The sequence below is a fragment of the Cimex lectularius genome, unplaced genomic scaffold, assembly GCF_000648675.2.
Source record: "Cimex lectularius strain Harlan isolate CLEC.00 unplaced genomic scaffold, Clec_2.1 scaffold317, whole genome shotgun sequence".
NCBI classification, from domain to species: domain Eukaryota; kingdom Metazoa; phylum Arthropoda; class Insecta; order Hemiptera; family Cimicidae; genus Cimex; species Cimex lectularius.
Window position 1 is genome coordinate 160,399 of NW_019393018.1, and position 17,199 is coordinate 177,597.

The window sequence follows — 17,199 nt, forward strand, 5'->3', positions numbered from 1 at the left end:
CTATTTAAAAAAAAATGCTTCGAGAAAAGTTGGCAAAAAATATTTTTCAAGAGGCCTATGTGGATTCGTTTTAAGTACCATTAAATAGTAAATGTAACAAAATGAAACACATTTTTTGCTTCAGATGTCCGAAGTTCACTTAAAGAATCATATCTCTTCATGATTTTATCCAAATTCGACATTATTAGAGCTATTGGAAGATAAATATGTTTTCTTTTAGGCTCTGCCAATTATATTTATATTTCAGGCCATTATAATTAAAAAAATATAAATGAATTTAACAAAAACATCTCAAACCTTTTTTTGTTAGTTTAGGCCAGTACATTGGTCATCCCTAGCCCTACCTACCTTCGATCTCCTTTTCGTGTCTGCCACACATTTTAATCCGAGAATTTCCTTTCACCGTTAGTCCAATATATTGAATATAAAATAGCTCAAAAAATGAGGACGATAACCCTAATGACTTTTTCCATTGAGGATAAAATACCACAAATGCATATAAAACAGAAACAAGATGATTTGTCTAATTAGCATATAAACTACTTCATAATAATCGATCCTGGAGGTAATTAGGGTTAAGCCCCTCCATTCACGCTATTTAATTACATCTCAATTACTTCAATCATGTAACCTACCCCAGAATTCTCGATATTCTTCGATGTAACTGGGATGCGCCCCTTCAATCATGCTATTTAAATACATCCACTCCACGTCAATTTTTTTATTTTATATATCCAGTTTTAAATTATTTACAGGAGGTTTGAGCCATATTGAAAGTACATCAGTCTAAAGTTTCATGTAGTTCAGTTATCACCATTTGTATAACTTTCGAGAAAATTTGGAAGCATATATTAAATAAAACGCTTTTAAGGAAATATTTCTTTTTCCCAAAAATTTGTAACCTGGAGTTTTCTAGAGTTCGAAAAACGAACTTCAATTTTGTTTCTTGATTTAAAAAAAAATTCCGATCTACTTATAAATTATTTACTGTCAATAGTCACCGAAAATTTTTCACACTTTTACAAACCCCTTTCTTTGAAGATAATTGAAAAACCGTCAAATACGGGTACAACAAAGTCAGAAAAATAAATTTAATTTACTTAAAATAATTTTTTTCTCGGCTCGAAAGCGTGGGCAATATTTTGAGCCTAGTATTTCCAAAAAAAGTTGCATTAAAATCGGTGATCCCAGGTTCATAGCCTTACCAAAAAAGATGAAAAGCTTATTAGTATGTCAGGTTGAGATACAGCGGGTCTGTATTCGAACCCGGAACCTTTACCTTACAGAGATGAGGGCCGTGTCAAACCATTGCGGCCACCCATGCCTCCCAAGTCCATTATTTTTTTTTCTATTTCTGAATGAATTGACCTTCTCTATTCTCTTATTCCAGCGATTATATAATAAAGCAGGAGTCAGTTTTTATTTTTTTATTTTGCCAGTTATACTAACGGCATAGCTTTTCGTCAGTGGCGTAAACATACAAACATAGCTTCACATCATACGTTGTTTGTATGGATGCAGTAGCAAGGATTTTCGTAGGTATTTTATTAAAATAAGCAGAACTTGTTTCTCTTAAGTATAATTTTCTTACCCAATTTAAAGCGGGCTTCCTGGATTTTGCACAACTGGTAATATATTTGCCGCCTTAAATTTGGCCAACTTCTTGACCGTGGTAAAAAATGTTGACTTTTTTTGTGGACTTTAAGACAGCATTAGAAAGCATAAATGGAAGATCACTTACTCACTTACAACTAATTTTGTACTCTCAACAAAATCTTGAAAATCTTAAGCAGTGTTGTAGCAGTTAAAAGCAGGGAAGGACAAACTCTGATTTCTATAAAAATAAATGGTGCGACAAGGTTACGTTCTGAGCTTAATTTGCGTTTTCTTGAAAAGATCTGTCTGCAGTTTTAGAGTTAGGATTACACTGATAACAAATCTAAGTAAGATCAGACAACCAAGAAACTCTAAAGTAAAAGTAAAGCTTTAAAGTACTAGCACGTAAAAAGGTAACACCCAAAATAATCAGTGAATACATCCAAAATCTGTAAAAATATAACCTGAAAATACACCAGAAAACTCAAGACCTGCAAGATACATAGTCCATGAACCTATAACCTAACCTAGTTATAACAACATCAAATATTTTTCCATCTCTGAATCGGTCCACAAAAAAAGAAAAAAAATGAACTCCAGATGTACAGACAAACTTATGATTACCTCACTAAAAAAAATTGGCAGAACTGTAATGCAAATGATATTGCAATCGTTTTTAATAGCATTGCAAGTCATGGCAAATGCATCATAAAAAATTGGAAGAATTGTGCAAAAGGTTTGTATTGTGAGAGATTAGTTTATTGGCAGTAGATACATTTTAATTTAAAACAGGTATGTAAATCATGAATTTTAAAAGCACACTTTTTCTGTATAACATTTCCACTACAACTCTAGACTCCATATTTCTAGATTATGCTGATTTTTATATTTGGAAAACGACAGCCTGAAAACGGGACAGTGGCGATCTAATATCCGAATGGGACAATTGTAATTTCTGAAGAAAAAAGACAATTTTCCACTAGATGGATGAGGCCATAAAAAGGATGGGTGTGAGCTGACCCATAAACACCCCCTCCGTCGTCACCTTCACATCCCTCTGATATATGGTCCCATAAAAACGCCCTCTTCTAAATCGTTGTGTTTGCATCAAAGGATTCTGAGTATTCATCGAACATTTCCCACCATTTCTGTTTGAAAAAAGGATTATATAATTTCAAAAATAAAATTATCTTCAAAATTAAACAAATATCGCATGTTGGCGGATTCAGTAAATTATAGAGGGTGGTCTGCAAGTAAAATTTTCTGTGACAGCATATCTAAAGTGGAGCACAATGCCATAAATATCGTGGTTTTATCTCAATCCGTGGAAAAGTTACTTTTTCAAATTTAATCATACTTGCTTAATGGTCATAATTATTTCAATTAATTATTCTTTTTACTTAACGTTCTTGATTGAGATGAAAAGTTAGGGTCACGAGCGGGATTCGAACCAACGACATTTAAAATTTACTTATTTTAATTAATAAAATTTAATTTATTTAAGAAAGTGATTTTCTAAGTTGTGACTTGCATGCTTTTGTGTAGTGCGGATAAATAATTTTAATCAGTTCTTCATATTCGTCCATCTTTCACTACGTGACATGCTATGTCTATTTTTCCTTACTTCTCTACATTATTTCTTTGTTTCTCACTATCTCTCGCTCTCACTCTCTCAATCACTCCCGCCCTCCCTTCTACTCTCTCTCAAATAAGTATTTTCATGCCTACCTCTTCATTTAAATATGCTATTTTTTCTTGTTCTTATATTTGTAGGATGTAGATTCATAAAATGTACTACTATTACTTCTACATATTTTCTTTCCCTTTTTCTCTCTCGCTCTCACTGACTCTCTCACTCATTCACTCGCTCTCTCCCTTCTACCGTTTCTCTCTCTCTCTCTCTCTCTCTCTCTCTCTCTCTCTCTCTCTCTCTCTCTCTCTCGCCCTCTCCCTTCTACTCCCTCTCTCTTTCTCTCAAATAAGTATGTTCATGTCTACCTCTTTATTTTAATATCTATTTTTCTTTGTAGTTATATTTGTGTTTATAGGATGTAGATTCATAAAGTGTACTACTATTATTCTCCATATTTTCTTTCACTTTCTCTCTCTCTGTCTCTTTCTCCCTATCTCTCTCACTCTCTCTCTCTTCCTCTCGAATAAGTATTTTCATGTTTACCTCTTTATTTTAATATTATATTTTTCTTTGTTGTTATATTTGTGTTTATAGGATGTAGATTCATAAAGTGTACTAATGTTACTTCTCCATATTTTCTTTCACTTTTTCTCTCTCACCCTCTCTTTATCTTTTATTCTCTCCTCTATCTTTGTCTCTCTCTTTCTCTCTCTCTCTCTCTCTCTCTCTCTCTCTCTCTCTCTATTTCTCTACATCTTAGCTTTTCTATTGAACAATTCATTCTTCTTTATCTGTCTAAATATTATTTTAAAAAAGTTGGTTCATAGTAATGAAAGTTTACAAATCAATAGTATATTGTAGTAAGTATATTTCTCTTTCATTTCATAAGTAAGAATTTGTAATAAAACCGCCCAATTTGAAGAACAAGATGTAATTTATGTTTGTAAGATTAATAATACATTAAAATATATAATCCTAATGACAAATTAGTACTTGTTTTACTGTAATCTTGTTTCATTTATGGAAGATGAATATGATTTGACCAATTACGGAAAGTTTGAAATTGTCTTTGAATGAAACGGAAACAGGTATGCAAATCGAAACTGGTGTAAGCGATAATACACAGAAAAAAGAATTGTCTCCCCCCTTCTTATTTTGCCGTCGAGCAGTTTCCAGCGGAAAAGGGGCGGAGTCGAACTGAAAAGTTGTATGTTCCAGTACGAAATCCTAAGCCTGTACTCACTACCCAGGCCGAGGGTCAGAGCCCTTTTATGGCCAGAGGCGCTAGCCCGTATCCTAACGGAGATAAACCAGACAGAAGTTATCTTATGATTTATAAGCCGGTATCCCTCGCCCTCTGTTTTTACCCTTGGCCGAAACCCTTATGCCTGAGGGAGGAAATTGTGATGGCGAGATTGGTCCTATCAACAAAGATAAGTTTCGTCTCCGTATTACACTATTATTTAAAATGTGTATTTGCTATCTGCGAAACGACTCACCAGCTTTCTAAACGGTTAACTTGACCCATAAACCCTACGTTTCTGAGATAAAACGATCCCTATTTTCGTTTTTTTGATTAATTTTGACGGTAAAGTTTCTACGAGAGAAATGGTAGGACGTCAAGGACAAACCACCTTAAATAGATTTTAGTTTTTTTTAAATATTATTGTACATTAAAATTCGTGGGCTAAGCCGGGATTCGACCGCAGAATCGCTAGCGTGAGAAATAAGAGTCCAACATCCGAACCATTCAGTCACCGCAGTTCTCTACATGCTGACAAATCACGGGTATACGTACTTCCAGTATATTTTCTTAACTAGCAATTTTGCAGAAAACACGCTAAATAAATAGGATCTTATGAAAGATTAATTTATGTAGATACTTAAACATACCACTCATTAAAAATCACGCTCATTTCTCTCTCTCTCTCTCTCTCTCTCTCTCTCTCTCTTTCCTTCTCTCTCTTTCTAAATTGTAAAATTATTTAATAATCCATCCATGAAGCAAAAGCTTTCTAATGCACTAATCCTTTCAAATATAACTATGGCCTTGTAGTAATTTGTAATAAAAATTTTCATAAATTACATATTACCAAAATATGCGCCTTCGACATACGACTTATCTATGATTCTAGAATTTATCTGGACTTATCACTGTAATTTATCAATTTAAAAAAATTACGTTAGAAAGACGTTAAAAAGAAAATTTTGTCTATTGTCAAAATCAATAGTATTTAAATATTTATGTAGACAGTGAAAAAATTATATTTGTATTATACGTATTTTTTATATTGAATTATGTAAATTTTATTTGTATGTACGAATGCTCGCTAAATGTAAGAAAGGCCCAGGAAACCTAATTTCCTAATTGGAGTGTGCAATTGGCTCCATATAGAGAGCGTGTAAGCAAGCCACCCGATATAAGTATCACAACGACTATCACTCCCCTGTTCCGGTTCTTGGAAGAAACAGGATTATTTTGTAGTACTTATATTGTTCTGTACCCTAGTGCATGTTGACAGTGAACGTATATATTAGTGTGAATGTTTAGTGTGAAAAGATGGTTGGCGGAGTATTGAGTGAAACCTTATTTTGGTTTAGTTGTATAATTTATGTAAATGGTGATAAAGGAACATCAAGTATTCCACCACTCTAACATACTGAATAGTATGTACATAAGAAAGAATGTATTTAAAAGTGAGTGAGAGTGTGAACGAGTGAGGATTTTGGAATCGATCGCGTTGGGAGCTGAAATAACCCAGCTGTTGATAATTCTTGGAGCCCACTTTGGTGTAAGAAAGGCCCACGAAACCTAGTTTGGCGAGCTTTTACTTTTTGTAAGTAAAATGTTCAATTCAATTCTCTGTCTCGATATCTCTCACTCTGACACTCTCTCTCCTTCTCTCTCTCTCTCTCTCTTCCTCTGCATTTCTTTCTCTTTTCCTCTTATTTCTCACTTTTACACTCTTTCTCCCTCGCACTATTTATCTATAATTCAATCGACGCGTTGATCTATGTTTTATATTGTCTATTTCTCTTATTGTTTCCAACCCTCTGTCTACCAATTCTTTTTTGGTTTCTTAGTTGCTTATAAGAGGATATAATAAAGACAGATTGCGGAGGACGAAAACGGAAATCCTTCAAAATTTAGAACATGAAAAAAGTGTTCTAAAACAAAAAAGTCATTGTGGATTGTGTACATATGTGGATTGTGTGGATAATGTACTACAACTATATGGGTCATTGCCAGTCCACTTTCTTATCGTGGCAAATATAAAAAAAACTTCAATTGGTTGATGAATGAACTTGTTCAAAATAACATGGGTTTGCAAAAACAATACATAAATCGAATACGGCTACCGCAGCAACACTGAGCAAATATCTACAATAAAATCGAAATCCATACTTCAGCTTTTTTCGTAAAAGGAGCAAATGAACTTCTTTTAGTTTGTGCTTATCCCTTCATAAAATAAAAGCTGAGAAAGCAAAACAAAAATTTCATCGAGCTTCATAGATTTTAAAATTTTAATAATAGAAAAAATCATAATTGTCTTTTGTACCTTGCGCAAAACACTAGTGCAAAATTAATTTATTAGAAATTAAGCCTAATTTCGCAAATGTTTACAAAAGAATACTGTAAGTAATATCCCATGGTTGCCTTTTTCTCGATAAGTTTTATTTGTTTAAATAAATTTAAACTCCAAAAGCAAGCTTTTTACCAAACATTAACAACAGGAAAGTGCTACCGTTTTAAAACCTAAAACGCTTGAAAAATCCGAAACTAATTGCTTTTATATTTCAACAATATTGATTTTAGCTTTGAATTTAATGTGATAATGTAAAATTATCTATGTTTTCTTACACATAACATTAAAAATAAAAAATATTATCCGATTAATTAGACTGATTAATAATTAATTGACTTCAGCCCAAGCCAGTGCTGGTAATATAGAAATAACTTGCTTTCCATCCAGGACGATCATAAACTGTTCAATCGGGGTAGATAAGACACTTCATGCAACCTAATAAACCAGGATTAATTTCAAAAATATGTAAATCGTCATTGTTAGGAGCACGAAAATTCTATAAAATTGCAAATCTTGTTTCCATTATGTAAATGTTCTTTAGTTAAGTTCTAAAAAAAATAAAGAACGAAAGGAGTTCATGAAGAACCTGCCTTTTTTATGTGCTTAGTTAATTTATTGATATGTAGATACACTATTAGTTTAAAAATGTGTATATAAGTACGGAGAGTTTTGTTCACAATTCACTTTCTGATCTAATTTTTGGTTTAATAAAAAATCACGGGATCTGCCGATTCTTGCTGTTTGTTGGTTTAATCAGAGTGTCTAGGGGAAATATGCAGAAAAATATTTCACGAATTGTTTCAGTACAAGCTTCGGTCATTTAAAACATTCCGTTGATTAAAAATCACGATAAGGACGAAGAGATTTAAAAAAAAAATTATTTGTAGAATCCGTGGCTAGAAAACGGTTAATAGCCCGGGTCAGCCCAGCACAAACAGGTGCTACTTAATGCAGCAGCTGCTCGTCATCCCTTCACGTGCTAAGCGGTGATTTGTTTTCTAATTAATTAGAGAGCGAAAGGTGCTAAAAGTTACCATTAGGGCTAAAAGTTAGTATAGTAAACATTGCCTTTGTCAGACAAGTTTGTTAAGGAAATCGTTTTTAAAAAGTTAACCACGATTTACACTGACAATGTAAAGAAGGTGTAAAACGTACACAGGAAGTAAAAGACTAAAATAATCACCATTTGTTAATAATAATACATTTCAGAATTATCAAATTATAGGATAAGTTCCTTAAAGGATAGTAATTTTTTGTTTGGTTAGTGCCGATTATTTAGGAAGGTTTCATCTACAGACCTACCGTTGAAGAGGGCGAGAAGGTGAAATGCATCCGACACGAAAACAGATCAGACGGTCCCAAATCTAAAACATCCATCAAACCCCAACCAAATATATACATTGTAGTAAGACATCTAAAAGGTGCTAGATTTAACTTTGGTCTGAAAATGTGATAGCGTGACACTGGAAATAACCAATAATCACTTTTGATGTCAGTTCACCAAGCAATTCGTCGCAAATTGAAAAAAAATCTCTCACTAGGGCGGAACCATTCTATCCAATAATGTTTCCATCTCGAAAAAAAGTACAATGAAACACTCGTTAAATCGAGGAAATTTAAGAAAACGCATGTTTGCTTACAATTCGCCGTTGACAACCTTTTCATCGACCTTTCTCGGCACGAAGTGCAAATTTGATTCTGTTAATGCGATATAAAATGGTGGCGAAGATCCAGGATCAATTTTTTTTTAAGTGTACTTCACCCAACCCATTGACTACTTTGAACTTTGATAATAGTTTATACTATGTTTAGTTCATTAAATTCACTATTTTTCGTGGTCCGCTTGACCAATTAATAACATTCAATTAATTAAGGTTTTAAGTTGAGATAAAAAGTCAGTGCCACGAGCGGGATTCCAACCCACGACCTTTGGCTAAATACGCCGCTGCTCTACCACTTGAGCTATCGTGACTTCTACCCTCCGGGCACTAACTTCCCATCCCAACCCCACTATGTTTAGTATTTTATTGAAAATTATTTTACCTTTTTCGAAGTCACGGGATAAATGGAATTTTGTCTCAAGAAGGCATCGGCCTCTCGGTGATCTAGAAAAAAAAGTTTGTTAGTTTTTCTTAAAAAAGTTAAAAAAAGTATTAAGTACATTAGAACATTTTCGTGTTACAATGAAGATTTGACCGTGCTTTCAGTTAAACTTTCTGTTTAAAATAGATATGTCTTAGTTCTTGTTTACAAAAATATAAAAACCTCCGTGGAAAATAATTTGGTTGAAAAAAAAATGTTGCTAATTTAACAGTACATTTATTAATCAAAGCAGATATTATATTGTAGAAACAAGAAATCATGAGTACTGTCGATTTGCGGCTATCGGAAGATCTGATCCTGTAGAAGAGTTAACCTCATCATATTAAGGATTGGCGTTACGAGGTTTACACACGGATGTTTCTTCCTAATTGGAGCGTGCGATTGACTCCATATAGAGAGCGTGTAAGCAAGCCATCCGATATAACGAGTATCACACCCCTTTTCGGGTTCTTGGAAGAAACAGGATTGTTTTGTAGTACTGATATTGTTCTGTACCCTAGTGTTGTATATATTAGTGTGAATGTTTAGTGTCAAAGAAATATTGGCGGAATATTGAGTACCCCATGAAACCTTAATTTGGTTAGTTGTATAATTTATGTAAATGGTGATAAAGTAATATCGAGTACTCCACCACTCTAACTTACTGAATAATATGTGCATAAGAAAGAATGTATTTAAAAGTGAGTGAGAGTGTGAACGAGTGAGGATTTTGGAACCGATCGCGTTGGGAGCTTAAATAACCCAGCTGTTGATAATTTTTGGAGCCCAGTTTGGCGGCTGGTTGATTAGACATCAGGGTGGGTGACTCTCGACGCCTGCCCGTAATTTCTTGCAAATTACAAAAGTTGAAATTATTGGTGGACTGGGAGAAGTGATAGGTTTAACGCTATACACGCGTACGTATGCATCCACATACCTCTGATACAATCCAGAACACTGCCCTGAAGTACTCTACCTTCAGGGACATCTTCCCTGTGGGGCCAAGCAATCCGACCATCAACCCTGATGCCTGGGGCTAACCAATGATGGAGGCAATATTCCTATTACCTTCCTTATCCTTCCTACCCCCTTTCCTTTTCTCTCCGTCAGCCCTCTCTGCTTTGGCAGAGGATTCCTGGGTTACTGAACCCGCACACCTCAAGCAACGGGTTCCTATGACCTCCCGGGTGGGCGATCGGTCCCACCTTAAAAATAATACTGAACCAAGGAAGTGGAGTATCCAAGCGGCTCTACTAATTGAGGTTGGACTCGTTGTGGTCGTGGTTTGTAAACAAATTGTACCTTAGCTGGAGAGTACCGGCCAACCGGAACCGAAGATAGAGTGCCTTCTCTATCTCTCCGGGTTGGTGAAAGGCATTGCTAAAAGGCTGTGCTGGAAACCACAAAACTGCCTTTTTCAAGGCACATTTTCAACCCCTTTTTAGGGCACTCCTGAACTTGGTTAGTATTGCATCACCTCGCTAGGCAAGGGATTTGACTAGTCCATGCATGTAAAATCTTCCGGTGTTCTTTCGAGAACACTAGGCGTCTGAGAAGTCCCCTTGGGGATTAGTCCGGACGTTAAAGATCCTCATGGGTCTCAACACCCATGAGTAAAGATGGGAACATCTGCCCTGAAGTACTTCGGCAAGGATAGGGAAGTTTGGGGATGGCGCCACACAATGGGGCCAAAACTCAAATAGCGAAAGAAATTCAGTAACACGAAAGCTATTTGAAGTAAGATCCCCAAATTTTGTATGTTTAGGTTTTTTGTACGCTGGATCCAATGAAACTTTTTTCGAATCGATTGGACCGCTGCAAACCATCAAGAATTGTGGTCCAAAATCAAAAATGGAACAAATATTATCAATAATCATCATGCGTATCGTTTTTTTGTTTTTCTACACGCTGAATTCAGTGAAACCGTTCTCGAATCGATTGGACCACAGCAAACCTTCCAAAATGGTGGGCGTTAGACAAATAACTGCTACTCGTTGCAAAATACAATCGAGCGTACTGACTCAGATGGACTCAATTATGCACAGTCTGTGCAAATACCAAGAGAAAATAAGATAAGAACAAATTCTGAATCCTCTATCTTTAATGGACATTTAACTCTGATCACGAATAAATCATAAAAAAAGGCATTTAAGTTGGTTTTTTGCAAGTAAATTGTCAACAATTCAGTTTTGAAATAACCAAAATGCTTTTTCCCAATACATTTCTGACTAATAATTGTAAATTTGAGTTTAAAATAAATAAAATATGTATCCACTACACAAGTCAACAACGTTTTTCACTTCGTCCGCGAAGAACCTTTTTTATTTAAAAAAATCCTTTCATGATATGATATTTCTGATATCTGATTCGGATTCTACACAGAGAAAAACAGTAATAGTTAAGGCAGACTGCTTCAACTAAATAGAAAGGGCAAAATTTATTATGTTTTATAGATTTTAGACTAAATAAATTTATTTGAAATAATGCTGCAAACAGATAGGCAGGAATAGGCAGCTGAAATCCACAAAGATAGTACTTGTATGTGTATAGAAGAGAAAAACAACGGTGCCAAAGCAAAGAACAACGAAGCTTTTTTAGAACGTCTAAAAAACCGAAAATTCTTCCAATATTGATGGTTTTTCCTTACCTAACCAACCTGATTCCATCCCAATGTTAAATTTTGGTCTTTATCTCATACTTGGGGGTGTTTATAAAAGGAAATTAGGGTGAACGAGTTTCTACAACGAACCGCTGGTTGGGGTGGAGGGTAATGTTAAGAAAATAGCTGTACATATTGCAAAAATAATTTTCAGGTTTCAGCATTGATTACTGGTTTTAATCAATTTTTAACAATAAAACCATTATTACAGCGTTATTCTCTGGCTCAAATACAGCAAGAAAAGTGAAATGGAGTCAGTTGTAAGGAAATTGCCTCTCTGTGCGCCGGCCCGTCAATGACTCGGAAGTAGCAATCAGTGAGGTAGCTTCAAAGGATGAAATGTTACTAGAAGGAATAATGTGCTCCAGCAAAATCATCAAGTCCGAATGGCAAACGCGATCAAAAGCCTAAATTAATCTTTAAAACCGCAAGTTCATAAGCATGTAATAAATATTTCAATGTTTTTGAAATCTGGTTATAAAATTGTCTATATTTATTTAACCTAATACAAACAATTAATTGACGTTTTTAGTTGAAATAAAAAAGTCAATGTCAGGAGCGGGATTCGAACCCACGACCTTCGGCTAGATACGCGCTACTCTACCACTTGAGCTATCGCCACTTCGATCCACTCGGACATATGTACAATTTCGAAATAATCATCGACTAACGGTCACTAATCACCACACATTTCTACACGAGAAGAACGAAGAACACGGGATTCTATGAAATAATTTCAACTGCATATGGACACGAAGCAAAAAGTATTCTGAAGGACATCTCCAACAATGAGAAGAAACTCGCATCGGCTATCAATCAGAGAACCTTTTTGTTGAAATGCAGACAACACAAGGCCTTGAAGATGATCTCAATAAAGATAGGAACGTTGGTACGATAAAGAAAATATTTTTCTGAAACGAAAAATCCTGAATATAGGAGTCAAAAAAACAATCACGATAGCTACGAAGGTAGCGGGGCCCGTGACACTTTTTCATTTCGACCAAAACCTTGCATAAAAAGATTGAATTGAAATAAGTAATTTGGTCAATGAGATCACTAAACATAATGAATTTAAAAAATAAACGAAAAACTTTATAAGTTTTTTATTTTAAGTCTTGAACAGTTTTAACATCTTGTCTTGTGTGGTGATGACTGAATAAGTGACCGTTAGTCGACGATTATTCAGATATCGTGAGATGAGGTCGGGTGTGATGTAGGTTTCAGAAAAAAATTTTCTTTATCGTGCCAACGTTTCGGTCTTTATTGAGATCATCTTCAGGGCCTGGGATTTACGTACATTGTTCAAATTTAACCAAAATATGTAGATCACTTAACGATCACTAATTACCATACATTTCCTTTTTAGTTTGTTCGCATGGCTCTATTTATGGGTCCTTCACCGTGTATTACGACGGGAAATATTGTTTTCGATAAAAATTCAAGTAGGAAGAAAGTCCAAAGTGTTCCTTTGTGGATTGAAATTTAAAAAACGATTTGTTTAATGCAAAATTCAAAATTTACGTTTTAATTTTTTCTATACTAATAGGTAGGGCTAATGATTATTTGGAGATCGTGAGGTGTGGTCTGGTGTTACGTAGGTTTTACAAAAACATTTTCTTTATCGTGCCAACGTTTCGATCTTTATTGAGATCATCTTCAGGGCTCAAAGTGTCCGTTTTCCGTGTAGATGTGTCATTCTTGTGTGTCGTGTTGATAGTGCCAGGTCTAATGTATGCCAGATAGCTCTAATGTTACAACACAGTTTGTTATTTACTAAAAAGGGTTGAGGATAGAAACTGAACCGACTCTTGGGTGCAGAACAAAAAATAACCTAATTTAATAACAATTAGACAAACATAGCTTCGTACGAATAATAGCTTTTATAGCATTTATGAAAACATTATCTCTACCAACCTGTTTACTCTACAAAAGTTGTAATATTTTGTATTAGAATTCATTTTAGAGTGAATTTTATTTCTTCTTCATCAAGTTCTTTGTAAATTATGAATTTGGGCCAATTTGAAAAAAAGAAGACAAGACAGTCTCTCTAGCTTTTGAGGAATAGCGCCCCTACATCAGGACTAAGAAATTATTATATATTATAAGAATAATAATTTCGAAGCCTGATGAATCAAGTACAATCTTGAATCATCTTTTCTTTCTTTTGTTTAAGAATTTGATTCTTATTCAAATTTGACTTTTGAACATAGTTTGAGGTTGTTCTATTTTTTGTTGCAACAAATTATTAATTTTATTTTGCCAAGTTTTCTATGAAAGATATTTGTACAAAATAACATGAGATTTACACTGCGTAAAGAAGATTAAACTGTGGAAACAAATAAACAGAAACCTAATAACTTCAATTTAGTTATATTTCTAATTTTCTATTTCGAGCAACTTGAGCAGATTTTGTCTTTTCTGAAAGGAATCAAAAATAAAAAAGTACTTTTTTAATTGATTTTATAATCTTAAATAAGCATATAATTGATATTACAACGTTCATGAGTTCATGTTTTTTAAATTGAATTTTAAAAAAAGGACAATCCAACAAAAAATAAGACATGTTTTTCTCTGTTAAAGTAAGTGGGGCAAAGATGATCTGGAGAAGATTTACTTTTGCCCATTTAAATGCAGGTTTGGGTGTTGGTCACTAAGTTGCCTTAAATGAATTAATAACCTAATCTTTTAAAATATTTTCAGCGTTCGAGATTATTTATGAACCGCCCACATTGACTAATGTTTCAGAAGTTGGTATTCGATTGAGAAGTAATTTCCAGACTTATGTCTTTTACATTTAATGTTAGAATTTTTGATTTTATGTTATGTAGAGTACAGATGATCTTTAGAGAATTTTTAATGTTTGTACCTAATTAAATGGAATACTTTTTTTTTTCTTTCTTTTTTTCTTTTCTTTATTTTTTTTAAGATCGGACCAGACTATTATAACAACGTTTCTGGATTAGAAATTTATTTAGAAAACCTCTGTTCGACTATAGTTAGTATAATATACTGATTAATATATTAAGTTTTTCAGAAATCTTAGCTGTTTCCTTTTCAACTTGATCTGCATGACAGGGAGCCCACATCTCATCATCCATACAGCAGAACTGACCGAAACATTGTATTAAACAATACACTTTTAACGTCTCATTTAAAAGCAATTTAAAACTCTAGAGATTCATTTCTCTTCCTGACAAGTATTTCGTTGCTTTTCTGAATTTTGCTGAGAATGAAAAAGCAACTCTCGAATAAATACAATTATTTGAAACTGATAGGGTAGATGCATCAGATATATTCCTCGAAAACTTGACGAAGTTTATCTTCTTTTAAATTAATACAAAAATGTAATATTAAACCCTGATATCAATAAAATTGATGATCTTCCATACATATAACTGTCCTCCTAGCGTCATTTTAAGGTTTGCCAAACTGACCTCAGACACGGACGGATGCTCTCTCTCTCTCTCTCTCTCTATNCTATGATATATATATAATCTGATAGACAAAACGTAAGTAATTCAATTATATATTTAAGTAAATACAGCCAAGTTTCTGACAATAAGTTTCATTTCTATATATAAATATTTACGTTTTTTGACCATGTGAAATATGAATAATAGTTTTAACGTCCTAATAAAAGGAGAAAGATTTCTCGAAAGCTTGAAGTACGTTCTTTACCATATTTTAGATTTTTAAAATTCATAATTATAATACTAAAGGCTGTTATCAATAAAATCGGGATACACCAGATAATTGTCATTAAATATCAACAGTTTTTGATACGATGATCTTGCCTACGTAGTCCCACTTTAAGGCTTGTTAGACTGACTGTAATTTATTTTTATTTTTAATTACTCTGTTAATCCAATTGGGACATTCAGAGGAGGTCGGTTGTAATTCAATATAGTATGTATACAATAGTATGCATTGAAATTACATTGAATGTATATATGTATGTATACAATAAAGAAGTAGAAAAAATACATTAATAAATCAAATAACTTTGAACTGAAGATCCAGAATAAAACTGATCTTTATTTATTGTATTTTTTACATTAAAAAAAGAGATCTTACAAGCAGATAAAAGTGGCAACATTTTTGTTGGAATATTTGTACGATGACAAAGCGTCGTGTTGTTTAGAGCTATAAATTGTGCTTATAAGGCTGCCATTTTCAAAAGGTATTAAGTTAAAATAAACATTATTCAAAATGTCTTTTTATTTTCGCAATCAGAAGAAAATTGGACGGAGTTAACCATTTATCAGTTTTTATTTTAAATAAATGCTCACCACTTGGTTCGAAAGGTATTATTTTAATTTTTAACATATTATATTTTAATATCTAAAACATTTAAAAATTTTATAGTGACAATAAATCATAATGGTTGGTTGTTTAGGAGTTTTTTTTTATAAGAGTGAACGCGGACATTTAAAATCCGGCTGCCGGAGGTCGTGACGGAAATAAGGGAAACATAAACACTACAAGTAAAAATTGCATAATCAGCAGGCTACTCAAAAATAAAATTGACGCGTAAAAAGACTTAAATTAGTCATTTGGCTAGTTTAAATTGACATTTTTATATTGGATATTTATTTGCTGAATTTTCACCAATTCCATACTTAATTTTTATTGTATATGTTGCATTGCAATTCTTTTTATTCACTACATATATTGAATTTATAGGATTTATATATAAAAATGAGAAAAAAATAACATGAAGAGATATCGTGAATAATGTAAAATAGAACATGAAGAAAGAGAGATTGAGAAGAAAGTGAATAGAAAAATGGAGTGAGAGAGAGAAAGAGTTGCAGAGAGAAAGCGAGAGAGAGAGAGAGAGAGAGAGAGAGAGAGAGAGAGTGATTTTAAGTATATGCCAAATAAATCTTCATCAATTAAGACGTATTTGTAATAAAACATAGCCTGTCTCGTATTACTTGTGTGCAGTTCCATAATTACATACCAAAATACTTGTTTATAGTGATGCTTTGCCCCAAAATTCTATATGGTTTATACAGAACTTCTTTACACATTCTCATCGTATTAAAGAATAATTAAAACAAGCATGAATCGGTTGTTCGCTGTTTCTAAAACATAAGGAATACTTTGTCGCCACTAGAGAAGATTTGTTACGCAGTCCTTGGCAGTAACAAAAGAAAAAGTTTGCAATGTAATAATTCAAAACAAATATAAGAATGATCACCAAATGTGTGACAGACAATAAGAAAATTGATGGGGGAAAAATCTTAAATGAATGACAGAAGCAGAGTGCTAGCTAGAAGAGGGTATAAGAAAAGAGAATTATAAGAAAAAAGAAAAATATGAGAATGATCACCAAATGTGTGACAGACAATAAGAAAATTGATGGGGAAAAAATCTTAAATGAATGAAAAAAGCAGTGTGCCAACTAGAAGAGGGTATAAGAAAAGAGAATTGTAAGAAAAAAGAGAAATATGAGAATGATCACCAAATGTGTGACAGACATAAGAAAATTGATGGGGAAATAATGTGAAATGAATGAAAGAAGCAATGTAGCTCTTCTCTAGCTAGAAGAGGGTATAAGGAAAGAGGATGATAAGAAAAAAGAGAAAAAAATTGAGAGAAAATTGTCCATTTTTTGTTTTGTTGAATTTTTAACTATT

General features: G+C 33.5%; 1 protein-coding gene across 4 annotated transcripts in view; it reads right to left on the reverse strand.

Annotated features, from left to right (window-relative positions):
* Positions 1-17,199, reverse strand: part of LOC106661724 (DNA-binding protein D-ETS-3-like) — a 248,056-nt gene that overhangs the window by 124,618 nt on the left and 106,239 nt on the right. For all 4 annotated transcript variants that reach the window (XM_024229822.1, XM_024229821.1, XM_024229820.1 and 1 more), the window contains one exon: positions 8,860-8,921. The gene's annotated coding sequence lies outside the window, so the exon portion shown is untranslated. The remainder of the gene's footprint in view (positions 1-8,859; positions 8,922-17,199) is intronic.